This window comes from Crocuta crocuta, unplaced genomic scaffold, assembly GCF_008692635.1.
Source record: "Crocuta crocuta isolate KB4526 unplaced genomic scaffold, BGI_CrCroc_1.0 scaffold153, whole genome shotgun sequence".
Classification (NCBI taxonomy): Eukaryota; Metazoa; Chordata; class Mammalia; order Carnivora; family Hyaenidae; genus Crocuta; species Crocuta crocuta.
Window position 1 is genome coordinate 612127 of NW_027529525.1, and position 13265 is coordinate 625391.

Here is a 13265-nt window from a genome sequence, read left to right on the forward strand (position 1 = left end):
GCAAAATTACTCTGGGGAAAGTGTAGCTATGTCTTAAAGTATGACTGCGATATTTTGCTATGCATCAGGGAAAACAGTTTTTACTACTTGTAACATACTATGAAAGTAGATCAAAATTTCTTCCTTCACAGAAAGCATGATGAAATACCAGCCTCTTTACTATAAGAAATCTATCTTCTCTTTGCATCACTCAAATATCCAACCTATCTTTGCTACTAACCATCTGGTCATCTACCTGAAGCATCTGTGGATTCTGTGAAATGAAAATTTCTCTAAATATATAGTAACTAATTATAAACAATTTATAGCGATTAGTCAGTCAGACTTATATAAATGGGTAGGTTGCTTTAAAACTTCAAAAATATAATCAGGGATGCAATTTTGAGATTTAGCATTTACTGCAGAATTTGTCCCTATTGTCCAGGCCAAAAATAGATAATAAATATCTCACTCTTAAGCAACTAAAATGTAACATTTAAAATGTTCCTCGGTGTGGGAAGATTTATGAGCAAGGAATGATAGCACACTCGCATTGAGTTATTGTTGGTGTTACTTTCTCCGTAAAGGCGTCATCTATTATTATACAAGGCAATGATCATAGAACAATGCCATTCGGTCTCTTGGCTCTGAGGAATAAAACGAAGTTTGGAGAAGTCTCCCATGTGAGGTCAAGCATGATCACCCGGCTACGTAGTGTTTGAGTCAGGCCCTTCACTTTGAGTCCAGTATAACAGTTCTGTTATCATTTGGAATGTTGGACACCAAATCTAAGCAGGAAGTTAATAGTATCTTCCACCAAAGCATGCACATGGATGGTCTCAAGAGAGCCGAGGCAGCTATGGGACCTGGGGACAAAGAATGTGACTCAACCAGACTCCCTTTGGCAGGGCCTGGCTTCAAAGCCGAGTCGCTAAAGAGCAGCTGAGTGGCTCAGTCCATTGAGAGTCCGACTTTTGATTTCGGCTGACGTCATGCTTCTGGGGTGGCGGGATTGAACCCCATGTCTAGCTCCACACCAAGTGTGGAGCCTGCTTGGGATTCTCTCTCTCTCACTCTCTCTCTGCCTCTTCCCCACTCCNCTGAGTCACTGAAAATTAGAATGCAGGGTGCTGTGTCTCCATGGCCTTGTCCCACCAGCAAAAGGACAGAAAGCCTCAATCAAATTGAAATAGGAGAGTTTCTTTAAGAAGGCTTCCTGCCAGTCTTAAAGTGATCATTTTTTTAATTTTTTTAATTTTTTTTATTTCTAGGAGAGAGAGAGAGACAGCGTGAGCAGGGGAGGGTCAGAGAGAGAAGGAGATACAGACTCTGAAATAGGCTCCAGGCTCTGAGCTGGCAGTCAGCACAGAGCCCGACGCGGGGCTGGAACCCATGAACCGCGAGATCATGACCCAAGCGAAAGTCGGACGGTTAACCGACTAAGCCACCCAGGCGCCCCTTAAAGTGATTATTTTATGTCTTATCCCTGCTAATCTTTACTAAAGAGTTAAATGCTAAAGTGGCATACTGTATAGAAGAATTTGAGGTAATGCTTCTCAGGTTCATTATTTTAATAAGGGACTCCGGAAGACCTTTCTCAGTCTTAAAAAAGAATGGCAGGTTGTTTGGGGCAGCAAATGTCAGCCTAACATCCTCTCAAACCAAACCACGTGGGCAGCTATTTGTGAAGCCAAATGGAGTCTTACTTCCTCTCCAGGCAGAGATTATCTTGACCTTTCAGAAGCACCTTACTCATAAATCTCTAACTGCAAAGGGCATGATTGTGCAGTCATGCCTGTCCAGCCTCATTTAAATAGCCTTTCGGTTTATCCAGCCTATTTTGCTTTGCAAGCTGGGTTGTACGTGGAGACCTCCCGAGACCTTCAGTCAGACACTGTGCTTGTCATCTCCAAATGAGAAGCATGAAGAGGAGCAAGAGAGAGCCCGACTCAGAAGATCACCTTTTCACCTAGAGTGTCTCATCACTGCTTTCCATTTCTCAGGTCAAATGGGCCCCTTTGTAGTAAAAACATTTGAAGCATCTCTCTGGATTATACTTGCTGTTATCTTAATTGTAAATCAAACCAAATTCTAGGCAATTAAGGTACACGACATTACTCCTGGCATTTGGTATTCTATTTTCCCCAATATTTACAAATATTACTCAAAATAAATATAAATTTTCAATCAGTCTCTGACCTAACAAGATACCAATAGCAAAATTAAGTGCATCTTGAGAAAAAAAAACCTACATTCAAATATACTCTAGAAAAAACCATAAAGAGTTGCCATAAAACAAAAAGTAATTTTCCACGGTTAGAAAGGGCAAGCAAGGGATATGACCTGCAATGCCTCTTCTTATAATAAGGCAGAGAGTAAGCACTCACCTCCAAAAGAAGGTGCCCCAAATACCTTGGTAAAGGATACAATAAAACAATGATTCTATTTTTGCTAGGCTGTGATAGTAGTGATTGTTGTATTGTTCAAGTCATTCATGCCTTTCTGAAAATAGCCGTCCATTGTTGTGTGATTTATTAAAGTCTCGTCTGTACTTATGGGTACAAAAAAGCAATTAGCAAAGCAAGTTATGCAGTAGACCATGCTTGGATTGGAATTTTAAAAAAAAAAATAGGTTTTAATGTTTGGGTTCATTTTGTCTATTGACTTGAATCTGTCATAGATAAAGAGCCCTATCACTTGAAATCAAAATGGAAGTTCTTCTGCTTGTAAATTAGAAACATATCCAGTAGCGTACAAAATCTCCCTTGTCTGAAGCCTGCCACCATTATCCATTATGTTCACTTCAAATTCTTTACAATTTCCCCCCAATTTTCATTGCAATAAAGCAGTATCCATAAACATTCCATGACTCTCATCGTACACAGCCAATAAAAAATAAATTCCACCATTTTCCAAAAATCTCTGTTAGTCTCACCTTCTCGTTTCTCTATAAGAATATCACCCAGGCCTCTTAACATCCTGACATCTATATAAGAACCTTAGGGGTCTCCCTACCTGCTCCTCAGCACCCACAGTGGTATTCGGCTTGAGGCTATGTTCTCTGCTTTCTACCCCTAACCAAGCATTCCTCTCGCATTCTGGTGCCACTCTTTTAAAAGAGTTTCTCTAGCAGCACCTCTTTCTCTCATCCAAATCATTCATTGCTCTTCCCGGACACATGATATTCATGGAGAGGATCTCCTTTCTACAGCAACATATGACAGTTCTTGTACTTAAAAAGCACTAAGTTGAGTTGCATAAATAAAACTTGAGTGAATTAAATAGACTTGAATGCAATGGATTGGCCTAGAATGGCAGGACTGGATGGGGATACATTGGTACTGAACCCCCTCCTCTTTGAAGGCTTTCCTGCTTAGACTCTCACAATGAATCCAAGTTTTACTTCTTTAGGGTGGTAGCTCCATCCAGGGTTTGGATTTATTTATACACTTTTTTATTTAAAAAAAATCACTCTTATGAAATATGTCTTCCTGAAGAATGGAAACTGAGTCTTAATCCTTGTAGGCCCTTAGTGTGTGTGTGTGTGTGTGTGTGTGTGTGTGTGTGTGTGTGTGTACGTACGCGCATGTGCATGCGCGTGCCTGTTTGTGTGTCTGAAAACCAATTTATACCATTTCTAAGTGATGGACATTGACAGTGAACCATAAGTAATGTAAACAAGTTAGCACTGCCAAAGGACAAGAGTTCAGTTATAACTTAGAAAGACTTTCCTGGCTTTGAGCTATGATGCCTATAACACAAACCAGGAAAGGTCACAGAGTTGCATTACCTGAATACTTTTAAGAGAATAGCCTGGGGTACGTGTGACCTGAACTATAGTCAAGCCTGCTTTGAATGAAGGTAGGGAACTACTATGTGACATTACAGCAGCTTTTCATGAGGTTGTTATATATATTTTTTCATTCACAGAAAGCATCTTTAACTTTTTCATAAAGAATGACTTCAAAAATATTATTTAAAAATATTACTTTAAAATATTAGAATGTTTCATAAAGAATTAATTTTTCATAAAGAATTACTTTAAAATATTATCAGAATATTTCACAAATAATAAGTCATTATCTCTGTAACTCTTTCCTTTTTACAGTTCCCCTTGTTAACTTTTCTGGAGAAAAAAGTGTTTTTTATCTATGATTAAATTGTCTATCTAGTCTGTATCTGTCTTGGCTAGGGCTCCTCATTAAACAACAACCTCTGTTCCCGTTATAAGGTATATGGACTTTGGGGAAAGCTTACATAGATCTCATATATACCCACTATGTGCCGAGTGATCTGAGCAGGGATGGTTCATTTGCCAACATTCCTGAACTTACTCCCCAGCTGTTTCACTGCACCAAGCACCAGAAGCCCTACAGGTTTCTATGCTGCAACTGGTAATGCCAGACACTGAGAAGATTAAAGCATCTGCACGCTGCTCACTGAAGCAGAGACAAACAGAACTTTCATGTTGACACAGCAGAAGAAAGGAAGGACACCACTGTCTTGGAAATGTGACCTCACTGATTTCTTTCCCACGCCTCCATCGGCCAAGAAATACTGCATCTCCCTCTACAGGAAGGAAATGAATGAACCTGCACTTCCGAAGTGGAAAGGCATCTTTACCCCCTCCTGGGAAATAGAGAGGAGGGGGTATTTCCCAGGAGGAGGTAAAGACTGGCACAAGCCCACAAAGGAGCCAGGTGACCAGTTGAGTGTGAGTCTCTATCATTAGAGTGGCGAGCTTCATGTTAGGAAGCAGTGAAGTTTCCCTTCTGGCCCTGTTCCCTCTCAGTCAGCACAAATAAGAAATGCCTGGGCTGGCTCTCTGCTTCAATAATTTATATGGTCCTTTAGGATTCACACAGTCCTCATAAGCCTCATAAATGACCCCAAGAAAAATCTGACATACATTTTTCTCCATATTATGGCTAGATTTCACTAATAAATAGAATTACTCTATTACCCAATCAGTCTAAAGATAGGTATTTCAGTAAACAACAAGACATAACATAAAATTCATTATCTTGTCACACATAAAAATCTCATAAACATGAATGAGGACTTCATGTTTGATTTTAGTAGAACTGAAAATAATAATCTGGTTATAATAATAATTCAGTAATTTGAAAATAATAACTTCGTGGAACTGAAAATCATAATTTGATCTTCCTGTGAGATCATACTCATAGGAAGTCTATTTGTTTTTCCAATGAGAGCAAGAATGCTTATCAAAGGAAGTAGGTCCCACGTTCACACCCTGGAATCACTCTTCTCTTCTCCACCTGTAAATGCATCTGTTCCAACCCACAGTTCCTATGCCAGAAACTAAATAGCATGATTTCCACAGGTGCTACCTTCAGAGTCGGTCCAGAACAAACCCCTGAAGTAGGCAAAAACTTCAGTTTCTTCTTTCATTGTCATTTAACTAAGCTTCAGCCCTGACTTCCTGAGGTCCTGGGTGCAGTGGCCTACCTTGTCGGCCATACTTGGTTACTGAATTGACTTTCAGATACTGGCAAGAACCCAAATCTGGGGATCAGAAGAATTGGTTGTGTCACTAACTGGTTTGTCATATATTAGACGTGTCCTTATCCTCTGTGAATTGGAGATAACAATACCTACTTTATAGGAGCCTTACGAAAACTTATAAATGTGGAAACACACTTGAAAGCTTTGAATATAAAGTAAATATAAAGATTTAAATACCTTAAAATAACTCATGTTAAATGTCTGGCGCAATAGATAATCATTTGCTAAAAAAAACCTTATTGTTTAATGCATGTTATGCCCATTTTTTCTCTTTGCAACTGCCCAGCTATTGTCAAAAAGGCTGCTGTTTCCCAAACATCACACACAGGTGTGCACGTGTGCACACACACACACACACACGTACACATTGCTTGAAAGCTCTCTCTCAGTTCTTTGACTTGGTGAAATTCTTCTATCCAGAGACAAATTATTGCAGTCCAAATTATAGATAATGAATATTCCCAGGACAGGGTTGCTTAACAACTGAATTTCTTCCCACTAAGACATCAATAATTAAAAACAGATGCCTTATGGGAATCAGTTCTCAAAAGAAAGAAAGGGCTAAAGGGAGAAGGGGTGCAGAGTAGGCCCTGGGTAAGAGAGTAAAAATCATGTTCCCCTTCTTGATAATTTTGTGAAAATCTAACCCACTCTTTTAAAATGTTTCTGCTTTTTGTTCTGGTCTGCTCTCAATCTTGAGTCCACTTAAGTGTTTGTGGATAATCTAAGTCAGCAGTAAATAAATTAATGAAAAAGACTGGGGACAAGACAATCCAACGAGTGGCATGCTTTAGAGATGCTATCAGAACACCTTTCGTGGAATCCCTGCAGGCACATTGACCTTAGGTACGTACTGCAGCACAGGGACTCGTTTATTCCTTGTCTCAATATGCCATTCCAGAGAGCGTGGCATCCTAGCAGAAAAATCATAGATTAGGCACATTTGGAGTCATAACTCAACCACTTAGGAGCCCTATGACCGTGGGCAAGTGACAATATGGTTAGGCTCTGTCTCATCAATTGCAAAATGGAAATAGCAACGCCTACGCAGAAGGAACCTGCCATTGGTAACATGAACATAAAGTCTTTTTTCTTCTTCATTGGTTGAATGGGGAACTTACAGAAAATTATAGAAGACAAGTCTTTTAGATAAAATTGTGCCACATTAATAAGGATAAGGTTATTTCACTGAGTGGAGAGAAAATGAAGTATATTATGTTGATATAGTCTTTTGCAGTTTATAAAATAGTTTCCCTACAACTCTTTCTCATCTAAGCTAACATAACTCTGTGAGGAAATGAACAGGTTATATTCTCCTACTTTTTTTTTTTCAGAAATAACTGAAATTAGGTTAAGTACATTGGCTAAAATTTCAGAAAAACTTGTATGAATGGGGAAGCTGGGTCCAAAACCCTAAGCTCAAGACTTTTGACCCAAGATCCACCATTCTTTTTGTCATTTGAGGCAAGCTTCCAGAGAAGTTTCCAGAGTAGCAAACTTTGAAACATCTTCAGTTTTCTTAATATAGTGACTGTCCTTGCTCTTTTCTTTACCTTTTGAATTAAAGGTATTAATATAATTTTATGTGACCTTAAGTGAGGGAACATGAAGACAGAAATTGAATAGTAGGTAAAGATAAACCGAAGGAGTGGCTGTTTGCTGATCTAAGAAACAGATTCCATGAAAAAAATAGGCACCTTTTTGTGTAGTTCCCTGACTCCCTAAAACTTGGTAAGTTAGAATTGGAAGACATTTCATCTCTTTCTTTCTCACTGTTCCCAAGCCCGCAATTTCACAGAAAGAGAAAATGAAAGCCAGTGTGGTTATATAACTCAAGTAAAGTTGCAAAGTTAATGGAGCAGCAAGTTTTCTTGTCATTTGCCTCAAGAACTCTTAATCCTTAACCTCAAATAGTACTAGAGAAAAAAAAAGTTCAACAAACTAACTGTTAATAAAGTCACAGGGAGAATTCCATGGGAAAATTTAAATTCTTCACATCAATTAAAGGGGGAAAAACAGTTACTTGGTATGCAGCCATGATCTCTCTTTATGCAAGAAAGAAAAGAAAGAAAGAAAGAAAGAAGGAAAGAAAGAAAGAAAGAAAGAAAGAAAGAAAGAAGGAGAAATAGATGTTGCTATTAGAAAAATGCAGTTTTGCCAAATTCACACCTCCTTCAAAACTTATGGGTTCAATTTTAAAATGAAATCCAAATTATGTGGTTCACAAAGTTGTTTATGCATGGCAAAACCCCATTTCTTGCGAGTCAGCCATATGAAAGATGGTTGATAATGGTTCAAGCATCACAAACATAGTTATTTGGTTTAAATTCATTTTACAGATCTATGGCTAACTAAGAAATTGTATACTAAAATATCTCTGTGAGCTAAGTTTAGACTTTCTTAACTAAAGCAGTATTTTGGTTTGTTTAAAGTGTGTGTGTGTGTATGTGTGTGTGCATGTGCATATGTACTCATTTTGTTTAGTATTATTTCTCAGGGTTCAAGTCACATAAACATTATCTGTAGTTCCAAAGTAAAATATTGTATTCCTAATTATTTCACAAATAAATGCTGTTGTTTAAAAAAGACAAAAGAAAGTATGTGAAAATGTCATTGGGATGTGGTCAGTGTAGTTACATGCAAAAGAAAATGCCAGATACTAGTGACTAGAACCTGGGAAATTTTATCTATTTCCTGAGAAAGTCAGCTTTTTGGGTGCCAGCTGTAGCTGCTAGTTCTAGGAAAAAGTCTGGCCCCAAATAGTCTTTAACATGCCGGAAGGATGGTTGTAGACAAGAGCTGGCTGGCCAGAACATCACTGGAGATCCAATAAAAGTTAAGAGAGTCACTCCAAAGTCAGCACAGGACAGTGTCAGGAATTCCAGGCAGGCAGGTGGGCAGTCAGTCCCACGCAAATCTGTCTGTAAAGAGCAGGGATCCAGACGATAGACAGAGGCAGATTTTCCCCATGGGAGACTATCCTAGCTGAGTATAGACTGAAGCAAGTTACAAAGGCTGGGATTCAGACAAGAAAGCAAGGGTAGAGTAAATATGGAAGGGAGCCAGGTTTAAGGAATAAGGCAGAAAGCCAGTTATTCTACTGATCTTCAAGGTCAGTAGCAAACTAGCAGCAGGTGTGATTTGATCCTCTGTCCCCAAATAGAAGGCTTTACATGCTCTCAACCCTCCCACGCACAGTCAGATTCCCAGCTCTGGATCCTGGACTAAGCCTGCCTGCCAAGTGACTTAGCTATAAAGGAGGGGGTTGGGCTGTGCAGAGGCGGTGCCTGATATGAACAGTAAATTTTGCCAATAATTGAAAAATCAAGGAAGTGAAAGCCTCAAATGCCTAACACTTCTATTCGTGTTTGATATATGCTAAGGAGAGCTCATATATTATTTACCATTCTTGTCTACTGAACATTTAGCTTTCTATGTGGAAAAAATTTTGATCAAGAGAAGAAACAATAGTTAATGTTTTACTTTTGTAAACCTAGTCTAATAAAACTATATAGAGGCAAGAACATGGGACTTCGTCTCCAAAAAGCACACTTCAGGTCATGGGCCTGCAGGACCAGGCTGCCATATCTTAGCCATGACTCAGGTTTGTGTTCGTCATGTACACCCTAGACGGATGAGTTGGATGAGTTTACAGGTTCAGTTCAGCTCTAGCTTTCCATAGTTTTTTTCTCCCAAAGCAATAAGGGATAAGCACAACTAACGTATCCAGGGATTTTTCTTCTAGACAGTTCACATGGCATTTCTATTCTGAACATAAATTTTTAAATGAAAAACCAAAAGAGTACTTTGCTCTTAGTAGCTTCTGAAAGTCATTGCAATCCGTAAAGTAAATAGCTTACATTTCAAGTGCATTTATACAATTGTATTAAGAGACCATAAGAAAGGAATAATACAATTCTATTAAGCCAAGTCTCTTAACACATATGTGATTGAGCTTTGTTCCGCTATGTTTGTTTTACAAAGAGGAGAAATTGAGACTTAAGAAAAAAACAAAACAAAACAAAATACAACTATACTAAAGTTAAAAAAAAAAAAGACTATGAAAGCCTTGAAATAATGAGCTGGGACAGGCTCTTCTGTCAACTTGAAGAATGACTAATGAAAAGTAGGAACTATAGCCCATTCTCTCTCAAGTAGCCACATGTGTATTATATTAAACATTCACATACTAATCTTTAGTGTATGTGGTTTGTAACATCCACTAAAAAACATAAATATTCATGCCACAGAAATTAAAAAATGCACCTGTCTTTGAGACTTGTTCAATGGATAGTAAATTATGTGATTGAAGATAATTAAATACCAATATTTAGGAATAATTTCAATTTCCTAAAAACATTTTACCCGCTTAACAGTGAGGTCTGATGATAATTTGAGTAAATGAAAAATTATGATTCACAAGTATGCGTATTCTGCTTTTAAAATAACATATCCATAATTTATATAACAATCCATCTTCCCAGGCATTTGTTCCCAGGGATATGTACAGCAATGTAATTACATATGTTTTAAACTATGATACAGATATCTCTTTGCATTTTCCTTAAAAAGTTGAAACATAAAACTGCCTGCCAATTAAATATATATAAATATTTCTATCAAACATTCAAGTGATCCTACTGAGCATGGTAAGAAGTTGAATAATTCTGCCAAAGTAGGACCAAGAATAATTTTGCTAATCTTGATTTAGATTTATACGGTGCAAACAAAAAATAAAAAGTAAAAAATATTTATTTATTGAGTGAACTGAAGAGGATAATTTCATTTACTGATATTTTAAAATAAGAAACATTTTATAACAATTCTGTGACCAATAGTTAGTAAGTAAAACTTTTGTAAATTTGAGCAATGTAACTGTATAGCTGGCTATTTTCTTTTTTTAAAATATTTTATTTATTTCTAGGAGAGAGAGAGAGAGAGAGAGAGAGAGAGCGTGAGCAGGGGAGGGTCAGAGAGAGAGGGAGTCACAGACTGAAGCAGACTCCAGGCTCTGAGCTGGCAGTCAGCACAGAGCCTGATGCGGGGCTCGAACCCATGAACCGCCGAGATCATGACCTAAGCGAAAGTCGGAGGCTTAACCGACTAAGCCACCCAGGCGCCCCTAGCTGGCTTTTTTCTAAGTTACTTCAGCTGATAACTACACCTGATTTTTACCTCTACTCAACTATTATTAATAATGCTTTCATGAAATTGAAACATTCATTCATTCTGGTAATTATTTCTTCTGGTAATGTTTACTTAGCTCCTATTTTTCAAGCACTGGGGAACCAGATATTGGCCCAATAATTAGAGGAATGAGCTTTTATTCCTACTCATAAGGGTCTCTACCCAGTCACGGTATTAATGTCAGAATTTCTCTGTCCTCCATCACAATAGCCTTTTGACCTTTGTGCATGTGATACCATTTAAGATACTTAATTTATAATTTTCCCCTACCATTTCACAATGTTTCTTGAAGGGATTAGTTTCAGGATGTATTGAGATCTATTTTGAAAATTATTAGGCTATATTTGTATTTTTGGAACATGAAGTTACCGATTATTTTTAAATTATAGCTGTATTGTATATTCAGTATCTGAGAAAAAAGTATAAAGATATTTTAAGATGCATTTTTTATGAAAGATAAGCATATTCTATGCTATTTGAGTTCTATTTACATTTAATTCTATTTACAATAATTTTCATTAAAATTCCTAAAAATTACATTTCTTTCACTACTTTGTCACTAGAATTCTTTTTTACATATTTTTTTAAAATTTTTATTTATTTCTAGGAGAAAGAGTGAGACAACGTGAGCAGGGGAGGGTCAGAGAGAGAGGGAGTCACAGACAGAAACAGGCTCCAGGCTCTGAGCTGGCAGTCAGCACAGAGCCCAACGCGGGGCTGGAACCCACGAACCGCCAGATCATGACCTAAGCGAAAGTCGGACACTTAACCGACTAAGCCACTCAGGCGCCCCTTTACATATTTTTTATATATCTTTAGATTTTCTTTGTATCTCTGCTCTCCCAAGCTCTGACTTCATTCTTTGATCTGCAGAATACCTAGAAGACATAAGTAGTAAACAAACTATGATTACAATATTAGTTATGAAACATACAAATAAAACATGACATCAAAAACATAAGATGGGGAGGATAAAAATTTTGAGCTTTAGAATGGAATCAAACTTAAGTTGTTATCAGTTTACAATAGATAATTTTTAAATATAAGTTGTTATATGTAAGCCTTTTGGTAACCATAAAGCAAAAACCCATAGAAACTACACAAAAGATAAAGAGAAAAGAATATAAGTATGCCACTAAAGAAAGTCATTAAACCACAAAGCAAGAGAGCAAGAGAAGAAGAAATGGACAGGAACCGCAAAAATGAAGTCAGTAAACATTTAACAAAATAGCAATAAGTACACACCTATCAGTATTTACTTAAAAAGTAAATGGGCTAAAATCTCCAATCAAATGACAAAGTGGCTAAATGGATTAAAAAAAAAAGAAAAAACAAGACCCATCTATATGCTGCCTACAAAGGAGTCACTTTAGATGTAAAGACACATATAGTCTGAAAGTGAGGGATGGAAAAAGAAATTCCATGCAAATGGAAACCAAAGAAAACTGGATTGGTTATACTAATATCAGACAAAATAGATTTTAAAACAACGGTGGTAATAAGAGGTGATAGTGCACGTTACATATTGATAAAGGGGTCATACCAACAAAAGGATGTATCATTTGTAAATATTTATGCACCTAAAAAAGAAGCACCTAAATAAATACATAAAATATTAATAGACCTGAAGGGAGAGATAGACAGGAATATAATAATATGAGAGGATTGTAATATCACAGTCCCATCGATGGATAGATCACCCATTCAGAAAATCAATGAGGAAACATTAGCCTGAAATGACACATTAAGCCATTTGGGTTTAACAGATATATACAGAACATTCACCCAAAAGCAACAGAATACACTTCTCTCAAGTGCATATAGAATATTTTCTAAGATAGGTCATACGCTAAGTCATAAAAACAGTCTTTAATAAATTAAAGAGGATTGAAATATCAAGCACTTTTTCTCACCACCACGCTAGAAAATAATTACATGAAGAAAACTGGAAAATTGACAAATATGCGGAGGATAAATAACATGCTACTAAAAAAATGGGTCAAAGAAGAAATCAAAAGAAAAATTTAAAAATACTCCGAGACAAGCAAAAATGGAAATATTAACAGCAAAATTTGTGGGATGCAGCAAAAGCAGTTCTGAGAAGGAAGTTCATAGCAATAAATGCTGACCTCAAGAAATAAGAAAAATCTCAAATAAACAACCCAACTTTATAAGCACCTCAAGGAACTAGAAGAAGAAGAGCAAATAAAGCTCAAAGTTAGAAGGAACGAAATAATAAAGGTTAGAGCAGAAATAAATGAAATAGAGACTAAAAGGACAATAGAGAATATCGATGAAAGGAAAGGCTAGTTCTTTGAACAGATAAACAAAATTGACAAACTTTTAGCTAAACTCACCAAAATAGAGAAAAAGAGAGAGAGAGAAGGCTCAAATAAACGAAATCAGAAAGATCAGATGTTACAACTATTATTGAAGGAATACAAAGAATCAAAGAGACTATTATGAACAATTATACACTAATGAATTGGACAACCTAAAAGAAATGGGCAAATTCCTGAAAACATCCAATATTCCAAGACTTAATCAGCTAGAAATAGAAAATTTGAACA

General features: G+C 37.0%; 1 protein-coding gene and 1 long non-coding RNA gene across 2 annotated transcripts in view; one reads left to right on the forward strand and one right to left on the reverse strand.

Annotated features, from left to right (window-relative positions):
* The window catches only part of KCNH7 (potassium voltage-gated channel subfamily H member 7), a 479156-nt gene that overhangs the window by 269575 nt on the left and 196316 nt on the right, over window positions 1-13265 (forward strand). The gene's annotated exons all lie outside the window — the stretch shown is intronic.
* Window positions 11366-13265, reverse strand: part of LOC144229047 (uncharacterized) — a 48202-nt gene continuing 46302 nt past the window's right edge. The window contains exon 7 of the long non-coding RNA XR_013334340.1: window positions 11366-11573. This is a non-coding gene — a long non-coding RNA (uncharacterized LOC144229047). The remainder of the gene's footprint in view (window positions 11574-13265) is intronic.